Genomic DNA, 22750 nt, shown 5'->3' with positions numbered 1-22750 from the left:
CTTTAACTCATTTTATATGGGGTTCTTTTTTATCACTGTATCATTAATGATGATCAAAATTAAAATATTCATATTATAATAATTTGGATCATAATTGTTATAATATTATCGAATAAGGGTATTTAAAAATGGATTGAGACGTAATGAGATAATTTAACAGGGAGAGATATAGATAAATTCATCCATAAAATTATGTGAAGCTAAAATAAGTTTACGGAGATAATTCCAATTTGGTTGGAGGCCACACCCAAATTAAATAAAATATCAACGTCACAAACTCCCTTCCTTGCAAGTTTAAACTACCTGATTTCTTGTAATTACCTCGGGATTACGATGTAGCAATAGAATATTCAAATTATTACTCAAATATTCACAATTCAAGTTTTAGTTATGATGAATTTATAAAAAAAATTTAGGATATTAAGCTCATGAGCTGTCAGTTACAAGTACTTCTCAATTTATCGATGAAAAAATTTAATCGGACCAAATCGATATTTAAAATTGTTACCCAACTTATCCCATGAAAAAATTTCATAGGACGAAATCGACATCTAAAAACGTTACCCGACTTATCCCAGGACGTATTGGAGTTGGGGACGCATGATTTTAAAATCGAGACGTCCAGTATGCAATCCTCAACGTGTTATCATCAGGGCGCTCCACATTGTTTTTTCTTTTAAATTACCTGCCTTCTCTCCAACAACGCGCGAGGGCCATGGAAAGGGGCGCGCTGCTCCGCTCCTTGTCATGCTCCACCACTGCCTGCAAGCGCCTGCTCTTCTCTCCGCTCTCATCGTCTCGCCTCTTCTCCTCCAATCTCCGCAGGCCCCGGCAGCGGCCGAAGCAGCCCCGCGCCATGCCCTCCGCAGGCTGTCCACTTTTTTCGCTTCCTCTTCGCCTTGGGCGAAGCTTTTCTCTCACGTCCATCCGCGCAGTCTCCACTTCTCCCTCCCCCGTCTCGAGAGGTATGGATGAACGGAGCTCCTCCTCCTCCTTTCAATTCTAAAGAATTGTTTTTTACTTTATTTTTGCGGTATGGGATCATTTTTATTATTTTTCTCTATCAAAAGTTTATTTTTTCTATCCGTGAGGATTTGGTTCATCAATGCCTTTTGATCTTCTGGTTATTACTGCATCAAGATGTCATATTTAATTTTTCTTTGAATTAGATGCTGTTACGTTTTCATATTTTCTTGAAGAACTAACAAGACCCTCTTTTGGTTACTAAATTCTTAGTCATATATCACATTGCGCAAGAACACATACTAAAAATCACTAATAACAATAACAAAACATACTATATTTCACATGGCAACACAACAGCAAAATATGCTCTATTTCATATTCCAACTAATAGAATAGAAATTACAATAAGCTTTTCTGTCAATTTCTTAGTATGTGAATGAGAATGTTAAGCTTTATCCTTCACATGTTCAATGTCTTATTCAGCTCACAATTTCATATGTACACTAATTAGGGGCATTATATTCTTTGAACTTGCTTGCAATATCTTTTGTAAGTTCAACCGAATTTGCTATCTTATGTGTATATTAATATACTTGCTTGTAGAAACAGATAGAAGAAATGATGTTGCTGAGAAGTTTGGATTTGAAATAATATCTGAGCAGACAATAGATGAATGCATATCTACAGCTGTACTGTACAGGCACAAGAAGACAGGTGCTGAAATTATGTCGTTATCAAATGATGATGTGAACAGAGTTTTTGGCATCGTTTTCCGATCTCCTGTACACTAATTTTTAAGTTGACAAGGCTATGACATTTCTATGGCGAACTACTTATCAGGGCTTCTACAATTTGGTTGACGTGTACTTGGATGCTGTTTTCTTTCCCAAATGCATTGAGGATGTTCAAATATTTCAACAAGAAGGTTGGCATTATGAGACCATTCTGAAGAAGATATCTCCTATAAAGGTTATTTGTGGCTCCATCTTATTTCTATTATATCTTTCTCAAGTAATCACTCTTTTTGTTACTGATGAACTTCTATTGATTCGGCATTCAAAATGTTATTTCAGGTGTTGTTTTCAATGAGATGAAAGGAATTTACTCCCAGCCTGATAACATATTAGGCAGAGTAACTCAGCAGGTAAGTTTATTCGTTCTTTAACAACCTTTTCATACTAAGACATTTCACTCCCAATTTCTCTCAAATCTCTCCTATTATCTTTTTACATTCTTGCAGCTATTGTCATATAGACCATCCATATTCCTCAACTTGATACTCTTGCACATTCCTAGCATGCGAAAATCTATTAGAACTCATCTCGGCATAGTTTGATTCACATCAACATGTCCTACTAGTAGGGTTGAAAAAAATCCCGAAAATCCCGACCCTTCCCAAATCCCATCCCATTTCCGGCCCGAAAATATTCCGACCCGACATTTTCCCGACCCGAAGGTTCGGGATTTTTCCCGTCCCGATCACTATCGGGAAAGAGATCAGGAAATTTTTTTTTCTCCCGACGGGAATCCCGTCCCGACCCGATTATATTATAATATTATTTTTTATATTAAAAATATTATTTTTTTATATTTTAAGCATCTAATCATTATGTTTTTTTTTGTCTCTCCATTTTTGTCATACTTCATCATAATTTTGTTTCTAAATAATTTATTGGCAATGTGTGAAAAAGATAGTCAGTTAGTTTATTTTAGCATATGAAAACTGATAAAATGATATAAAGAATAATTTTTGTGATCTTTTTTTTTTGTAGGTTGAATCCAAGCATTTCTAAGGACTAAGGTCACCATATTATCAATTCATTATTGATACAATGACTGACATATAACTTTTATTTTTGGATTTTCTTGTATTAGGTATAAAGTATAAACTAAATAGTAGTTTTAGTTTTTTTTATTAGTTTTAATATATTTATGATGTCCTAGGAAGATATTTTAGTTTTTAATGGTTATGTACCACGAAATCGTTTTAATTTATTTGTATTGTACTACAAAAATTGTTTGAGTCTCCATAATATTTTTCGGGATATTCTTACGGGTCCCTACCCGATCCTGAATATTCGGGATCCCGAACATTCGGGTCCCGACACTTTTCGGGTATAGGATCGGGAGAAAAAAAAAATCTCAATTCTTATCGCCACGGGTATTAGAAAAGGGGGTTACGGGTCGGGTCCCGACCCGATCCCACCCCTACCTACTAGGGAACAATACTCCAGTGTGAAACTATAAACAATACTCGAAACACCACTTCAAAATTGTTGGTGCCACATTGGCTTCCACACAAAAAATTTCTCTCAACTAGATCTATGAATTTTGCATTATTACACAAATAGTATATGAATAAATCTTGTTTTGTTTCTTGAGTTTTTATTGTTCTATAAACCGTACACTATACAACAACCACCCGTGTATACCGATTAAGTAGCTTTATAATGTGGCAATATAGTTTTTTCCTTGATTGAGCCTCAAGGCCATATTGCATTTAGTATCCATCTTATTTGTAGCTAGATAACCTGTGCTAGACTGTATAGTCGAGATCCATCTTCATTGAATACTGGCTATGGTGCAAGGTATTTTCTGCCTTTTCATCCAACTTGTTTGACCAGCACTAACAGTGTTCATGGACCTCATTCTATTGGATGGAAAATGGTTACAACAAGAAGCAGTAGAAACAAAGATTGGGTAGTAAGTCTATTCTGATTTTGTATTATGTCACTGATACCAAGTGAACTAGTGGAGAAAAACTACCAAACAAAAAAATTGATTTAGTTTGTGTTTATTAGTTTATAGGCGCTAATCTTTATGAGGTAATTATTAATGAAGTATTGGGTAAGCATAAACTAGCAAAGATAAGAGTGAATGCACAAACTGTTGTTTGCTTATTGCCTTATCAATATTTGAAATTGTTGTTTGCTTACTGTATCAACAAATCTTATACTGAGCCAATGCCAATGTGACTACAGTGGTCTTTTCCACCATAGCTTCAAATTTGCCTTTTGTTTCTTTTCTTAGAGGGTGTTTGGCTGAGCTTATAAGCTCTCTAAAACAGCTTATAAGCTGTTTTAGAGCTTATAAGTTCTTCAAATTTGTTTGGTAAATTTTTTTTCAAACAGTTTATAAGTTGTCAAAATAAGCTGTTTTGGAGCTTATAAGCTGTTTTTAAAAAAGTATGGAAGACCCTACTTTTAAAAAAAAAGATCTTATTTTAATAATTTATTTCTCTAAAATATCCTTATATAATTTCATAAATCCCCATCTTATCCTTCATAAATTTTTATAAGCCTAATATCTTTTTATCTCTGCCGACTTTTCTTCCAACGTTGTGTCATCTTCTTCGTCAACGGCTCTTTCTAATTTTCTCTCTCCCGGTGCAGAAATTCGTCCAAAACCCTCTATTAATAAAAATCTTAAAACCTTCTATTATTATTACCCCGCTATGCGCCTATGGCCTGTGTACCTGCATGAACCTCCCTCCATATCCGTGGGGCCGGCACTAGGGGGGCCGCTAAGGTAGCGGATCTACCTTTTCTTAAAACCTTCTATTAATAGTATTATATCCTTTTTGGTAATTTTATTAATAAAAAGATCTTATAATACCAAACACATCAATATCTTTAAGTTGATTGTAATAAGTTCACCCAAACACTTTAACAACTTATTTTTAAAATAAGACCTAACAACTTATAAGCTCCTAAAACAACTTATAAGCTGTAAAAATGTCTTTTGTTTGATTTCACTTGAAAGTCATTAATCGGTGAAATTGAGGGTGTCTAATAGATTTTTTTTTTTTTGTAAATTATTTAGGCCCTTTTCCCTGAAAATATTTATGGTGTTGATAGTGGAGGCGATCCAAGGGTCATTCCAAAACTACATTTGAAGAATTCAAGGTTTGTATCTTAGTGCACTTCAAAATATTCAGCCATATTGAAAGTGGCTGACTACTTTTGTTTCTGCTAACATGTTCAAGTGTGTTTTTATCTGACCATTATAATTATGACCTCTCAAGCTGATTATACTACATATGGTTGCTTGTGTTTGATATATATATATATATATATAATTTCTTTTAACTAGTTACAAGAATTGCTATTTCTCAATGTACCACCTGGTACAACCATTTTGCTATAGAAACTAGACTCACAATTTTTACCTTTATTCCAGTAATCGATTTTGGGGATAAATCTGTTCGATTCATCTAAGTGCGCACTATAAACATTAATTAATGGAAAATGGTTCAGTTAATTCTTTAAAAAAAAGGTCAATGATATGGGTCATTGAAGGACTAAAGTTGTTGAGAAATACTGGAATCACTTGAATTATAATTTGATCTAATTTTGACAAGAGAGAATAATCTTTTGTCCTCTTCTAAGAAACTTTCAGTCCTATTATTCATCTTGACATTGAACAGGATAGTGATTATACTGCAGGCTAATGAGAAGAGGATTTGAGAAGAAAATAATAAGAGAAACCGTCGTCCTCCAAATTTCTCTGAAAAAGAAAATTTTATTTAATAACCGATTATAATCCCTCAAATAGCTAAACATATATTTATATAGACAAACCCTGACTCATAATAGACAAAACTGCCAAAAATATCTTAAATACAAAAAAAAATATAAATGACCAAAAATGGTAAAGTAGATGTTCAGAGCCTCCGAAAAGGTACTAAATATTATTTTTTTATATGAAATTTATCGGTTACTAGTTCACCCGATAACAAATTTAGTTCTCTGAGCCAGCTTTGATTCAAGCCAAACAACATCTTGTTCTAATACCCGAGTCAAAAGTTATGACCCTTTGAAGTTTAGGAGGTTTTCTTGGGTCGATCCAGCATCAGTCACCCGTGTTGAAAAAAAACTCATTCTTGAGTTTATAATAGTGTCATATGATAACTTAGGAGGAAGATCATCTATCATCAACTTAGCAAGAATGAAGGGACTGCTATTAGGTGATGTTGCTAACTGATTCTGTTGCAATAAGTGAGATCCATATGTACAAAAGTTCATTGCTGGAAGAAGTGCATTACTTTCATAAGAGACTGTGTCATCACAGTTCTTCACCATTCTCCAACGCATAATATTGTCCTCTAAGCGAATCCGTTGCTTCACACCAGATCATCAATTACAAAAACATCTTCAACATATGTATTAGGATCAAAAGGCTTTGGTTCAATGCTCATGATGTGAGACGCTTTAATAACATTCATCCTATCGAGTCGGCTAGGTGGAAGTTGCAAAGGAATATCCAAAACCAATGCAGGCGAACTAATTTTTCCTTAGGTTTATCCTCAAAATTTTCACCCTATGTTTCATATTGCATGTCTTCGTCAGACACTATATCTTCTGGCTTTAATCATGCTCAATTTCATCTTGAGAGATATGCCAATTTTTGACAATATTGTCATCAAATTTGTTATCATCCATCTCATGTCTATCATAATATATAAGGATAAGAGGTAGGGTGAACTTCATCCTCCTCTAAATTATTACTATTTTCATCATCCTCATCTAAAAACCTAGATATAGAAAACAGATTAGTAACCTTGGTTGTCGGTATTAGAGTGGTTCCTTTCCACCATGGCACTAACATAATCTTCTTTCCCATGGTGTGAAGGGTATATGTATTCTTCCGTCCATCATAGATAACACTGCAATCATACTGCCAAAGCTGCCCTAATGGTACTTGATATGCATCCATGACCACCATATCACACCAAGCATAATCATAATATTTGTTGTCAATTAAAAAAGACACGAGACATCTCCTTTCTACTATTATCTCATTATCTTTATTCAGCCACGACAACTTATATGACTTAGGATGATGATCTATCTATAACTATAATTTATGGACAGCCTCCTCAGATACTACTTCTTAGAACTACCATTGTCGATAATCAGCTTGTAGACTTTATCCGTGACGATGCAGGTAGTGTGAAAAAATATTGGTTCAAAACCATTCATCCCCTAAATCGCCCTTGGGACTCTTGTGAATGACCAAAGTCTCATGGCCATCATCGTAAAGAACATCGTTAGCTTCATACACCGATTCACTAGTTGTCGCTATCTCTTTGTCCACATCTTCCTTAGGATTTGGTTTCCTGCATTAGTTTACCCTATGTCCCTGTTCACCACAACGAAAACACCTGATAGGGGCCTTAGAATTAACCTGTGTTGGCTGCTAGTGTGAAGGACGAGAATCCTGAGGGCGATCTAGTCAGTTGTTTTGGTCGTAGCCATTTTGGTCACCTCTGACCCATGTTGGTAGGTGTCAGAAACCATTCACAACGAATGAAGGCTGAGGATGTCTTGCAAGGGCTGGTGCAATCCCCTAAGTATCATGTCACTATCTGCTCCTCCATCTCGGATAGGTCGTTCTAGACAACCAAATAGTAGAACTCCTCTGTATAATCATCGACCTATCTCGTGCCTTGTCTTAACATGTGAAGTCACTGAAACAGAACTTGAGTGTAATCGAAATGAAGGGAGTGTTCCCTCATTTTTTTTCTTCATCTTCTCCCAATCAGTTATCTGTCTCATGAGCACCGCAACTGCTCCCACCACGCCGATGTTCCCTTGAGTCTAATGGTAATCAGCTTCACCTTTATCCAATCCGGAACTTCCTTATTATCAAAATCCGCTCCACGTCGTTGATCCAATCAACGAAATCCTCTGCTTATAACGTTCTGAAAATTCAAGTAGATCAATCCGAAAATTGAGGTCTCTATAAGGCTCCTCTTGACCATGGCGTTCCTGATATGTAGCCCAATGGTGATACAGGTTCTCAAAGGTAGACTCAGATTCATATTATGAGATCTCATAATCCTTAAGATTTCATGTCGCTAGACACTTGGTTAAATCTGTAACTTGTCTCTGTAAATCCTCAATCATCATCATGTCCTGAACGTTATGATCACGGTGTTCGGCTTTCTCAATCGAAACTTGTCTGTTTATGTGACCGCCACCACGACCACGATGACCTTCCTTTAGAGCTGGTGCTCGGCTTACTCAATCGGAACCTGTCTGTTCTAATATCAACTAACATCAAGCAGGATAGTGACTATCCTGCGGGCTAACAAGAAAGAGGATTTGAGAAGAAAACAATAAGAGAAACCATTGTCCGCTAGATTTTTCCAAAAAAGGAAATTCTATTTAATAACTGAGGATAATCTCTTAAATAGCGAAATAGATACTTATATAGATAAACCCTAACTCATAATAGGCAAAACTATCAAAAATACCCTAAATACTAAAAAATAAAAATGATCAAAAATAGTAAAATAGATGTTCGGAGCCTTCGAAAAGGTAGTAACGTGGTTTTTTCGATCCCAAATTTGGCGGCTACGGGTTCCACCTAGTAACAAATACAGGTCTTTGGACCAACTTCAATTTAAGCCAAATAATGTCTTGTTCTAATACTCGAGTTAAAAGTTATGACTTTTTGAAGTTAGGGAGATCTTCGGAAGGTCTTCTTGGGTTGATCCTGCATCACGTCTATTTTGAGGTAGACTTGTTTCTACTTGCAAAGATAATTCTTGTAATCCTCGTTGTAGTTGTAGTTTTGTTACAGGTGCTTAAGACAAAGGATAAATATGTAGAACAAGCAATCGCTGGACCTAACTTCATGTCCAGCATTTGCTACTAATCTGTATTTTAGATTCTGTTCCTAGTAGAAATTACTCTTGTACTGTATAATTGCACAATCATTTATCTCCAGTGAAAACTGTCATTTGGAGAAATCCAGCACTCATTGTTAATCTCTTTTAAATGATTATTAGCGAAATATTCTATTCTACCATTTCTATTGCAGGATTTCCACCGTAAATATTACCACCCGAGCAATGCTAGGATATGGTTTATGGAAATGATGATCCAAGCGAGCGACTACGGATCTTAAGTGGTATGAATTAGTTTCCAAATTGATTTTATTGTTGCTCTTTTAAATGGTTCTGTAGACTTGGATTTTTATCACGTGCCTGAAGTTCTTAGAAACAATTTGCATTCATGAGGACTTCTAGTTACTTTATATCCTGTTAAGTTCAGGTTTTTCTGACTTCTTTGTAGTTGGATGTTTCCAGTGAAAGGTGAAATGATTCTAAGACTTGTAAATTAACACATCAAAAGTTAATCTAAGTTTTTATCTAAATGCAGAGTATCTGGATCAATTCGACTCAAGTTCTTCTCCTAATGAATCAAAAATTTTATCACAAAAGCTGTTCAAGGAGCCAGTGAGGATTGTTGAGAAATATCCATCTGGTGATAGTGGTGATCTGAAAAAGAAACACATGGTCTGCCTTAACTGGCTCCTCTTTGAAAATCCATTAGATTTGGAGACGGAGCTTACACTTAGGCTATGTTTACTCTAGAGGGTGGATGAGGAAAGGAAAGGAATCAACGATAGAAAGTTGTCTTTGGAGGAAGAGAAAAGAAAGGGTGAAGAAATCTTTTCCTTTGCACACTTGTTTATCTTGATAGAGGAAGGTGAATACTTATGATGTAATTTTGTAAATTAAAAAGGGTGCATGCGTCATTTTTTTGGTACATAGTGTAATTTTGTGATTTAAAAAGGGTGCATGCGTTATTTTTTTTTGGTATATGGTGTAATTTTGTGAATGCAAAAGGGGTACATGCGTCATTTTTTTTTCCATCCGTTGCTTTCCGTCCGATTTTGAGGTGATTGATTTTGGCTCCAAAATTATCCACGGATGGATTATATTACTTTTCCTTCGGAAAATTTTAATGAAGTAAACGACGGAAACTTTTCCACCGTGGAAACTTTTCCTTAATTTTACTTTCCACTCTCCCAAGTAAACATAGCCTTAGTTTTTTGGATCACCTCTTATTGGGAACATCAGCTTCTCCACTAAGAAGGATTTTGTTAGAAAGTGGCTTGGAAGATGCAATTGTTGGCGGTGGAATTGAAGATGAACTTCTTCAACCCAAGTTCAGCATTGGACTGAAAGGTGTCTCTGAGGATGATATCGATAAGGTTGAGCAATTGATTACACAAACATTTAAGAATCTGATAGAGGAAGGTTTCACACCTGAAGCTGTAGAAGCATCCATGAACACAATTGACTTCTCACTGAGAGAGAACAACACAGGTTCACTCCCAAGAGGATTTTCTTTGATGCTTCGCTCCATTGTATGAATATCTGTTCCTATACTACTTTTATTGAAAGAAACTAAATTACCATGCTTACCTTCAGAAATTTTCATCCTTTAGGATAAGTGGATATATGATTTGAATCCCTTCGAACCTTTAAGATATGAGAAGCCACTGCAATCTTTAAAAGCACGTATAGCAGAACAAGGATCAAAAGCAGTCTTTTACCCACTCTTAGAGAAATTCATCTTAAACAATCCTCATTGTGTCACGGTTGAGATGCAGGTATCGTATAATCTTGTACTTGGTTCTTCTTTACGATGTCAAGTTTAAGGAATTTTCATTTTCAGCCTGATCTAGATAAAGCTTCTCGTGATGAAGAAGATGAGAAAGCAATCCTTAAGAAAGTTAAAGCCAGCATGACAGAAGAAGATCTTGCTGAGCTTGCGCGTGATACACAAGACCTTTGATCGAAACAAGAGACTCCAGATCCACCAAAAGCTTTAAGATGTGTTCCCAGTTTGTCCTTGCATGATATTCCCAAGAAACCTATCCACGTTTCAACTGAAGTAATTCTTTAAACCTTTCATTTCATTTCATTTCCAATCATGCGGAAGAATTTTAAATGACAGCATATTTCTAATTCATTGTAGATAGGAGAAATCAATGGGGTGAAGATTTTGCAGCATGACCTTTTCACCAATGATGTTCTTTATTGAGAAATTGTGTTTGATATGAATTTCCTGAAAAAAGAACTTCAACTTGTCCCGTTATTCTGGTGAGTGAAACTATTTAATCAAAAATCTGTATGACGATCTCTGTCTTTACTTGTTAGTTAATTGAAATCTCCTTTTTCAGTCAGTCTTTGCTAGAAATGGGCACCAAAGATATGGATTTTGTGCAACTAAATCAATTAACTTGGCAGAAAGACTGGAGGAGTTTCGGTTTATCCTTTTACATCTTCTGTACGGGGAAGTGCAGATCCATGCACCCGTCTTATTGTCCGTGGAAAAGCAATGGCAAATAGGGTTGAAGATCTATTTAATCTGGTATTGCCATTTACTATAAAAATTATTTTGTCTTCCAGAATATAAAATTGAAGCGTGAGTATTATCGACGTGCAGATATATTTGATAGTTCTTGTAAAATCTAAGCCGTATAAATTCTAAACAACTGAAATAAGAATTTGAATAGAAAAAATAAAAACATATGAATATGGATCTTCGTTTCATCGAGAACATGACATAAGAAAAATAAATACATAAACAAATATGACAATGAACTTGATTAAAAAGTCATCCTTGTCTTTAGCGTCGTCTAGAAATAATCCTTGTAAAAAAGGATGCAGCGGAAAGAAAAGGAAGGTATTCCAAGGGACTTAGGGATGATGGCGCCGAAAAACTTTAGGTCAATGGAAAACCAAAAGCTCTGTCAAGATTCTTATCTAAACCCTTGGGGACCTCCCTTATATAGGCAAGCAATCTATTATCAGCTCATAGATGACAACGGATTGGAGACTAAAGGGTTCTACACATTCAACCCACATCCAATTGCCTAAAACTCACTAAACATAAGTTAGATCACTTTAAAGTGTTCGGATCGTATTCACATGCGCAACTTACAAATAAACCCATCTAATAGAGACAATTATATCTAACAATCTCTCACTTGAGCTATATGTGAGTTGTATGTGAAATACAAGTAAAATTTTAGTTGATATCAAACTTGATGGTACAAGATACCCTTGAAAACAATCTGGTTCATTAACTTCATTGATATAGGACTAAAGAGGTCATAACTACTCTATATGATCGTAACAAGCCCCAACAGTAATCACAATACCAATGTCATTAATAACATAGATCAAAATGTAGATGTATAAAGTGAAAATTACATGAAATGAGATCGGTACATATCAATTTTCAACTAGTCCTAAAATGACCTCAAAAGAGGTCAAATCATATTTGCGAAATATTTTATGCTAAACTGCAATAGCAAATCATGATCAATTTTATGATTCTAAAAGGAATCTATATCATATTTACAAACACCAAATGCTAAACAATAGTAGTAAATAATGATATCACAGTCAGTGTGTCAAACAAACATAGAAATTCCCATTAATATTTTGAACTTTAAGTACTTACAATAATCAAAACAAAATGTTTGTCTTTATTATCAAATATAGAGCAATAAGATAAATACAGACTCCCACTAGATGAGTTCTTCTTCCATAAGGACTCTCATATCCACAACATGCACATGAAACACCTTAGGCACCAAGCCTTTGGTGAGTGGATCGACCAACATAGAATATGTGCTGATGTGCTCTACCATAATTTGACTACTCTGAACTCTTTCTTTAACCGCTAAAAACTTGATGTCGATATGCTTGGACTTCGATGAACTACGGTTGTTCTTGGCATAAAGTTCTGCGACTTTATTATCACAGTAGATCCTCAATGGCATGTCAATGCCATCAACTATTTGTAATGCTGTGATGAAGTTCCGTAGCCAAATCCCATGATTGGATGCTTTGTAACATGCTACCAACTCTTCCTCTATAGTAGAAGTGGCTACTAGAATCTACATGACGCTCTTCCAAGATGTAGCCCCTCCAGCAAGCATGAAAATATAGCCCAAAGTAGATCTCCTGCTATCCAAGCATCCAATAAAATCGGAGTCTGAATATCCAATCACCTCCAGATGATCTGATCTCCGATACGTGAGCATATGTCCTTTAGTTCTTTGCAAATACTGCATCACTCTCTTTACCGCTTTCCAATGCGATGGTCTTGGGTTACTTACATATCTGTCTAATATCCCCACTGTAAATACTATACCTGGTTGAGACTTCCCACGCATATGGGAATTGTTCCATCTCCTTTATTTCAAATTCAAGTCATGGACACTGCTGCAAGCTGAACTTGTTATCTCTTGACACAGGTGTGCCACCAGGTGTACAGTTCTACATACTATACCTTATAAGCACCTTTTCAATATAGGCATGTTGTAAGTCCGAGAATTCCTCTTGAACGATCACGATAGATCTGTATGCCTAAAACAAAGGATGTTTCACCAAGATCTTTCATTTCAAAATTATCAGATAGAAATGACTTGGTTTGATGCAGCATACCCTTATATTGCTTGCAAGCAATATATCATCCACATACAAAACAAGTATAACAAACTTGCTCCCATTGAACTTGACATATATGCACTGATCAACGTGATTCTCTTTAAATCCAAATGAGGTAATCACTTGATCAAATTTTCGGTACCACTGACGGGATGCCTGCTTTAAACCATAAATGAACTTCTTTAACCTATATACTAGGTGCTTTAAGTCCTTAGACTCAAAGTTCTCTGGTTGCACCATATATATAGACTCCTCTTGTCTCCATTGAGGAATGTAGTCTTTACATCCATTTGATGTAACTCTAAATTATAATGAGCTACAAGTGTCATGACTATCCTAAGGGAGTGTTTCATCGACACACGTGAGAAAGTCTCCTTGTAATCAATGTCTTCTTTCTGAGCGAATCCCTTAGCAACAATACGAGCCTTATACTTTTTGGCATTGCCCCTTGAATTTCGCTTGATTTTAAATATCCATTTACAACCAACGAGCTTCTTTTCTTCAAGCAATTCGATAAGTTCCTAAACGTCATTATCTGCCATAGACTTCAACTCTTCTTGCATGGCGTTAATTCACCTTTCAGGGTTAGAGCATTGTTTGACTTCTTGGAAAGATGTAGGATCACCTTCCAACCCTATGTCAAAGTCATGCTCTTGGAGATAAATATAATCACAAGAATTCGTGGTTCTCCGTTTCCTTGTGGATCGTCTTAAAGGCACTTGTGTTTAAGGTACTTGCTCATCAATATGAGGTAATACTTCAATTTCAGTTGCAGACTCCTCCAATTACATTGGAGATGTCATGAAAATATCTTGGTTCATTACGATGTGTAATGTCCATAATGTGTGGTATGGTAACCACGCTGCTACTGATCGCTCTAGTAGTACTGCAGGAGGATTGTCAATGCATTCCTCAAAAGATATTTCCCTTACCTTATCACTTCCACTATCCTCAATGAACTTGACATTTTCCATTTCAAAGGAGGATCTATTAGAAGATCATAAAATTTATACCCTCTTAACTTCTCAGAATAATCTATAAAAATGCAACTAACTGTTCTTGAGTTCAGTTTCCTTTCATTAGGCCTGTAAGGCCTAACTTCAGTTGGACAACCCCAAACGTGTAAATGCCTAATGCTAGGCTTTCTACCTGTCTATATCTCAAATGGGGGTTTAGTTAATGTCTTACTAGGTACTCTATTGAGTAAGTAAACTGCAGTCTTGAGTGTTTCACCCCACAAAGACTCTGGTAGAGAAGTGAAAATCATCATACTTCTTACCATATCTTTTAGGATTCGATTGCGACCCTCAGCTACACTATTCTGACTGGGTGTACCAGACATGGTATATTGAGGCACAATCTCACACTCAGCAAGGTAGTTTGCAGAGGTCCTGGATGTTGTTCACCTGATCCATTACATCGACCGTAATATTCACCTCTACAGTCGGATCGGGCGGCTTTAATTTTCTTACCTAGTTGAAGTTCAACTTCGTCTTTGAAAATTTTAAACATGTCCAAAGATTACGATTTCTCATGAATAAGGTACAAATGGACAAATCTAGAATAGTCGTCTATAAAGTTAATAAAATATGTGTGTCCATTCCAAGATGCCTTAGGAAATGGTCCATAACTGTCTGTATATATTAGCTCCAAAATGTCACTACAACGGCTAGCCTCCTTATTCCTTTTGTTAGTGGTCTTCCCCTTAACACACTCTCTGTAGATATCAAAGTCTGACATGTCAAGGGAATCGAGAATTCCATATGACATTAACCTTTCTAGGCGTTGTTTGGATATATGTCCTAAATGTCTATGCCACAACATGGAAGAATTCTCGTTGGTCAATTTACGTTTCGTACCTATACTATGCATTATTACATTGTCAACCCTAGAAATAAAGGTGTTCAATTTATAAAGCTTATCAATCAAAGAACCATTGCCAACCAACATTGAATTAAAGAAAATACTGAAAATTCCATTTCTAAATGAACAAGAATAACCTGATTTATCCAAACGAGAAATTGAAATTAAATTCTGCCAAAAAGACAGTACAATAAATGTATTTTCTAAATCTAGAAAAATATTGATTCCTAAACAAAGCCTAAAAACACCAATCGACTCGACTTTAGCTTTCTTTCTATTTCTTGTATAGATGTATCTTTCACCATCAAGCGAAAGTCGACTCCTAAGACAACCCTTTCTTTACACCCCATTTAGCGTACTTGAGACAGTCTTTTTTCATATGACCTTTCTTCTTACAAAAGAAACAAGTGAATTCCTTATCCTGCTTCTTGTGCTCCTTATGACCATTACCTCCAGAATTTGTAGTTTGTTTTCCTTTTCCTTTGTTATTGATCATGTTTCATTTCTTGCTCGCACTTTGAGAACCAAATACTAAGTGAGCACTCTCATATGTCTCAATCTTTAGTCTCTCTTCCTCTTGCACGCATTGAGCAATGAGCTCATTCAATATCCACTTTTCCTTTTGAGTATTATACGATATCTTAAAAGGAGTGAATCGTACCGGCAGAGACATCAAGACGAAACACACTAACATACGCTTAGACATATCGAGTTTTAGTGCCTTCAGACTTGTCACTATATTGGACATCTCCATAATGTACTTCCTTATGTTTCCTTTACCAATGTATCGCATGGTTACCAATTTCGTAAGAATTGTGGTAGTCTCGACTTTTTTATTTGAGGTCAATCAGTTTGTTAATTGGTCCAGGAAACTCCTAGCATCTCCTCCCTCTGTTATTGAGCCCTTTATTGGTGCTGGTCTGGAAAGCTTCATGATACTCAGACATATGTGATTTGATTTCTCCCACAACTAAAATTCAGCCCTCTGCTCTATAGTGCTAGCACTGGTCATAGGTGCGAGACGATCATTCCTTAATGCATAGTCTAAGTCCATGCAGCCTAAGACTACGGTCATGTATTCTTTCCATTCAGGAAAATTCAAACTAGTGTTGAGATGTTATTAATGCTGCCAGTTACAAATTGCACTGAAATTAAAGAAAGAAATTTATTTAAGCTCACGATTTAAGTAAAGCCAAGAACATATAAGTAATATAAAATTATACAAATAAAATTTTAAATGTATATAAATGAGCTCTTTATGAGATACCAAGTACAACATAATTTACTTCATTTGGGCCGACACATTATTTGTTAGCGATACTTTCTAATATAACTCAAACTTTAATTAGTCACACAATGTGTCTTCCTTTGAGCCGACTCATTGTGCGCATAATATGATACTTTATATGAGTTATATTTTGGTCCATAACTCACAACAACCTTAATCAGCCACATAATATATCTTCCTTTGGGTCGACATATTTTGCGCATGATCTAAATATTTTGTTTCATAGTTGTAAGCTACTTTATGCATATATCTGACATAAAAGTGACATTTCTTTAGGCCGATTATTTTTAGCATAGATACGTCTACCAACACAAAATGTACTAAATCTACCTAAGGTGTCTTCCTTTGGGCCGACATGTTAATTCAACTTAGTAGCACATTGTATAGATAGACCCAAGAAAACTCTAGGAACTTAATTCAAACTGGAATTACTTAATCAGTCTTAACACCATAAAATTAGGCTTATTAATCGATTGACTTTATGATAATCAATTAGTATGATCCAATCGATTATCCCAATCGATTCGAAAGTCAGTATGCGACTACATGATTATATATAGAACTCTCCCTTAAGACATTAAAATTTCTTTAAGTTCTATAATTAAATAGTATTATTTAATATTATTTAATGAATACTGTTTCATTGGAACAGTGTCTTTTATTTTATTTATTTATTTATTAATTCTTTATACGGTTTACGTTGAAACAGTTATTATTATTATTTTTTAATATTAATAATGAAACAATAAATAATAAATTACTATTTTATTTTTTAAAAAAAAAAATCGTAAAATAGGAAAACTATTGTTTCAGGATTAATGATATGAAACCTTACCATTTCTTAATCGATTAAAACATTAATCTCAACCGATTAAAAAATATAAACTTAATAAAAAAAATCTCAATCGATTAAAAATAATTCTAATCGAACGTAGCTGCGAGTTTAAAGTTATTAATCGATTGAATTTCAATCGTTTCTATTCAAAATTTTAGACTCGGTAATCAATTACTCGATCAAAACAATTGATTGAACCATCACAATTTTACCTAAAATTAGGTTAAATAGTGATGATTTTCACCGTTCTTCGTATTCTTTGCAGAAACACAAAAACTCGAAAAACAATTATATCCTAATTTTTTCTTATATGATTTTCGATGATAAAAAATTGTATTATACTAGGAAAACTTAATCTAACATACAAATAATAGATCGATGAAAAACAAATACTATATTGTCATGAAAATATGAAGAAATAAAACCCCACTCTGATACCAGTTGATAGTTCTTGTAAAATCTAAGTCGTATGAATTCTAAAAGCCGAAATAGAATTCGAATAGGAAAAGCAAAAACATATGAGCATGGATTTTCGTTTCATTGATAACATGGCATAAGAAAAATAAATACATAAACAAATATGAGAAGAAACCTGATTGAAGAGTCATCCTTGTTTTTAGCGTTGTCCAGAAATAATCCCTGTGGAAGAGGTGGCAGCAGAAAGAAAAGGTATGTCTTCCAAAGAGCTTAGGGGTGATGGTGTTGAAAAGCCTTAGGTCAATGGGAAACCAAAAGCTCTGTCAAGATTCTTACCTAAACCCTTGGGGACCTCCCCTTATATAGGCAACCAATCTGTTATCAGCCCATAGATGACAATGGATCAGGTTAAAGGGTTCTACACATTCAACCCACATCCAATTACTCGAAACCCATTAAACATAAGTTAGATCACTTTAAAAGGTTTGAATCATATTCATATGTGCAACTTATAAATAAGCTCACCTAATAGAGATAATTATATCCAACAATATTATGTTCTTCAGGAGGTTCAGTTCACTGATCAACAACGCTTTAAGCAATTTGTTTCTCAAAGCAAAGCAAGAGGAGGTAACTACCCTTTTTTGCAATTTTATACTTATTAGGACTGCTACTTCAATTGCTTGGCTTGTCGGTTCATGTCTTGATGATCCAAATTTAAGAATTCTGCTTGATTTTAAAGCTTTATTTATGTCACTGATTACAGAGCCGATTACGAGGTAGAGGTCATGGAATTGCAGCTGCAAGAATGGATGCTAAGCTAAATGTTGCTGGATGGATTCCTGAACAGATGGGTGGAATCAGGTCTATTTTGTTCAAAAAAACATCAAATCATATCATTTTAACAATCATTTAAATCGAATGTGTTTAAAATATTCAATTTGGATTTGTCCAGTTATTTTGAGTTTATACAAAATCTTGAGATGAATATCGATGAAGATTGGGAAGGAATTGCTCATTCACTTGATGAGATTCGTAGATCCTTGCTCAGTAGGGAGGGTTGCTTGATTAATGTCACTGCCAATGGAAAGAATCTGACAAACTGCTTGAAATATCTTGATAAGTTTATTGGTTTATTGCCAAATACTCGACCAAATGAGACCGACTCTTGGCAATCTCTAATTTCTCCTTCAAATGAAGCCATTGTGTTTCCTACCCAGGTGAATTACTCCTCATCCAAATACTTTCTACGAGTTTGAAGCCTTTCTCAAAATATGCTGATACGGTGCATAAGGGTAGGGTCTGGTCAAGGGGACGTGATAGTCAGAAGTCAAGGGAGAGTGACAGTCAGAAGTCAAGTGGACGTGGCAGTAAGAAGTCAAGGGGGTGGGACAGTCAGAAGTCAAGGAGACGTGGTGGTCAAGAGTCAAGGGGATGTGGCGGTCAGAAGGCAAGGTCGGGGATTCAGACAGGATGATCGATCGAGATACCCAGTCGAGAGTGAAACATGGATGCTAGGGCAAGATACCCAAGTAGGGAATGCAGAATGGTTGCTAGGTTGATATGTTCAGGTCGGGAAGACGGGCTGGTAACACAAGGAACAGGGAAGGAGGAGAAGGGACTGGCTGGTAACACAAGGAACAGGGAAGGAGGAGAAGGGACTATCTTTACCGGGTGAGTTTTCGCACAGCGAACATATATATATATATATATATATATATATATATATATATATATATGAGAATTTGATGAACCAGGCTATGCAGGTCAGGATTTACAGACCAGGACTTACTGGTCAGTCTATGCAGGTCATGATTTATAGATCAGGACTTACCGGTCAAGCTATGCAGGGCGGGATTTGCAGACCAGGACTTATAGGTCAGGATATGTTGGTCTGGATAGATCGGTCGGGATTTCCTGGACGGATCTCCTCACATGTTACTCAATTATACCCCAGCTGAGTCCTTAGATGGCTAGTCATCAAGAGCTTCTCCCTTCAAGCCAGTAGAACACTACACGACAATTAAGCCAGAGAATCGTAACCGTCTGTCAAGGAATAACTGCTATGTGTCAGGATATATTCCAATGGCACTACAAAAAAACACCCATATAGGGACATTTTTTTTTTTTACTTTTAAGAGCGGCTTTCAACCACTCCTATACTTTTACCAATGATTTGAAAACCGCTCCTCTTGTCGCCGTCCCTATATCCTATCGAAGCGGTTTTCGTAAGTAAAGATTAAAAAACCGCTCCTATTATAGGTATGGTTTATGAGTGATTTAAAAATGCCTAAATGTCATGATTATAGGAGCACTAATCCCCCGTTGACTCTATTTTTATTTTTATTTTCTTTTAAAGTTGAAAAAGAAATTAGTTGTTACTGGGATTCGAACCTAGGTCTCCTAAATTATAACCTAATATCCTAACCAACTAGACTATAGCTATTAATGTTTTTATATGTTAGTTAATTATTTAATAACTAGTCAATAATTTCTTTTGTTATATTGTTATTCTTAGTAATTAGGAGAAGATTAAGAGACATATTTATTCATTTATTTATTAATTTATAATCGCTTACTGATAGATAATTTTATATGCTAGTTAATTATTAAATAATTAATTAATAATTTTCTTTTACTATATGTTTATTCTTAATAAGTCCAACAATGTCAGGTTTAGTAAACGATTTTGATTACCTATGGGAATATGAGACTAAGATGATCTATGGAAAAGACTTTGGTTTTAGTTGATGTTGAAAAGTGGAAAGGAAAAAAATTAGGTTAGCTTTACTTGCTATTAGAGGCTAATAAAAGAAAAAATTTAAAAGAAAAAATAATAAGGTTAATATGTTTTAAAAATAATGGTTCTATATAAATAATAATAATATTTAATAATATTCTGATCATAAATAATCTAATATTATTTTTAATTTTTAAATAAATAATTTTTAATAAATGTCATTATAAAATATTTATAAAAAAATATCAAAGTTATATTCTAGTAGTGCGAATTGGAGGATGGATAAAATCGAATAAAGAAAGAGAAAGGTTTTCAGAGTGAGATTTAGGATTTTGGAGTTGAATAGAGGAAGAAGAAAAGTTTTTGGCGTAAGATCTAGGTTTGGAGTTGAATAGAAAAAGATAAAAGTTTTTTGACATGAGATTTAGAATTTCGGAGATAGATAGAGGAAGATGAAGGTGTGGAGGTTGCGTGCGATGCCAGGAATGAAAGTCATGTGTTTAGGGAAAAAATATTAAGGAAAAAAATTTAAGGAAAATACATATAAGAAAAGAAAGAAAATTGGTATATATAAAATTAAGAATTTTTTTTTAACAAAAATAAAAATAAGAAAAGAATGAAAATCAATATAAATAAAATTAAGATTTTATAAGTTATTTAAAGAATAATTTGTTTGACTAATAAATATTTATATTAAATAAATAATTTTAAATTTGAGATGTACAAAATAAAATTACATAAAGTAAATTGTACACTTTAATTGTTATTTTTTTAAAAAAAATATTGATCAATTTTAACTTCGATAAGAGTGGTTTACAGAATGACTGCTAAAAGTGTACTATTTGATAACTGTTATTAGAAATTAGAGCAATAGAAACAGTTAGTAGCAACGTTTAATATAGAATCGCTGCTAAATGTACCAATATCAGTAGTTTCAAGATTATTTTTAATAGTTGAATCATTAAGAGTGATTTCAACAACGGTTTATTCAAATCAGTGTTAAAACTATTCAACAAGAGCAGTTGCAAAACTATTCTAAAAAGGTAAGGCATTAGAAACGACTTAGCTCAAACTGTTTCTATTGTTTGATTTTCAAGAGCGGTGTTAAAATCGCTCCTAATAAACCGCTCCTATATGGGTATTTTTTTTATAGTGTGGTCTGTGACTCGCTGATAAAAGAACCTTCCTGCAACCTATGAAAGGATGTCACGCGTCACTTATCCCCAGACAAGATCTGACACCCGACATTCTCTGACATTTGCCAAAGACCAGAAGTACACATTGTCATATAAAAAGGGGTGCCCTCTCCCTTACGCAGGTACACTCACTGACATTTTCGCATCTGTCTTCTACTTTCTGTAATTTTTACTGTTCTTATGGGGAAAAAGTACCTGATTTAAGCGTCGGAGGGCTGCTCCGGAGACTTTTTCCCTAGTTCTTGGTCCCTAACGTGGAGGGTGCTCGTCAACACTAGCAATAGCACAGCCGGCCTCCATCTGACTCGGATTCCAGACGGGATCATATGCTATGCAAGTAAATTATGTTGGGAAGGCTGGCAATATATATGAAACAGGGTATCGTCTCCATGGAAGTGCCTATGTCGTCTCCAAGTACATCGGTAACACATGGTTATGGGATCGTGTTCGTGTCAGTGGTGGTACATATGGAGGCTTTTGTGATTTTGATACTCATTCAGGTAGTGCCAAGTTTTCAACTGATTTGTGTTTTTCGACTAATGTTGAGATTTCCATAATAGGTGTGTTCTCATACTTGTCCTATCGAGATCCAAATCTACTAAAAACTCTATATGTATATGATGGAACTGCCAACTTCCTTCGTGATCTCGAACTAGATGATAACACACTCACTAAGGCCATTATCAGTACCATTGGCGATGTGGATTCGTACCAGCTTCCTTATGCCACTTCCATTTCTGTATGATCACGTACTTGTCTAGATTGAAAGTTGATTTAAATGTTTTCAGTCTATTACGCTACTTATTGGGTGTGACAGATGAGGAACATGAAAGAAGGCGAGGAAATTTTATCAACCAGGTAAATTTGTTGTTCCATCTAATTGAATTGTACTTTGGGATGTGTGATTGATCGACTCTAGGTTTCTTTCTGCCTATGCAGTCTAACACACTTCAAGGAATTCGCGGATGCCATTGAAGCAGTGAAGAACAATGGTGTTGCAGTGGTTGTTGCATCCCTTGAAGATGTTGCAGCAGCAAACGAAGAGCGATCAGGGTTTCTTGAAGTTAAGAAGGTTCTCTGAAGACCGTCATGGGCCTTGTCAGCTGCAGGTATTTGGTTCAAAGAGACTGGAGGCTGGTTAGATTTTTGGCTTTTGGAAATCATGATAGCATACCTTTCATCT

The 22750-nt window shown here is 35.2% G+C and overlaps 1 pseudogene; it reads left to right on the top strand.

Annotated features, from left to right (window-relative positions):
• Nucleotides 1-714: 714 nt before the first annotated feature.
• On the top strand, nucleotides 715-22648 carry LOC122034820 (annotated as a pseudogene).
• The last annotated feature ends 102 nt before the right edge of the window (nucleotides 22649-22750 follow it).

This window comes from Zingiber officinale, chromosome 11B (genome assembly GCF_018446385.1).
Source record: "Zingiber officinale cultivar Zhangliang chromosome 11B, Zo_v1.1, whole genome shotgun sequence".
NCBI lineage: Eukaryota > Viridiplantae > Streptophyta > Magnoliopsida > Zingiberales > Zingiberaceae > Zingiber > Zingiber officinale.
The sequence above is the reverse complement of the archived record's forward strand: the minus strand, read 5'-3'. Positions and strand labels throughout refer to the sequence as shown.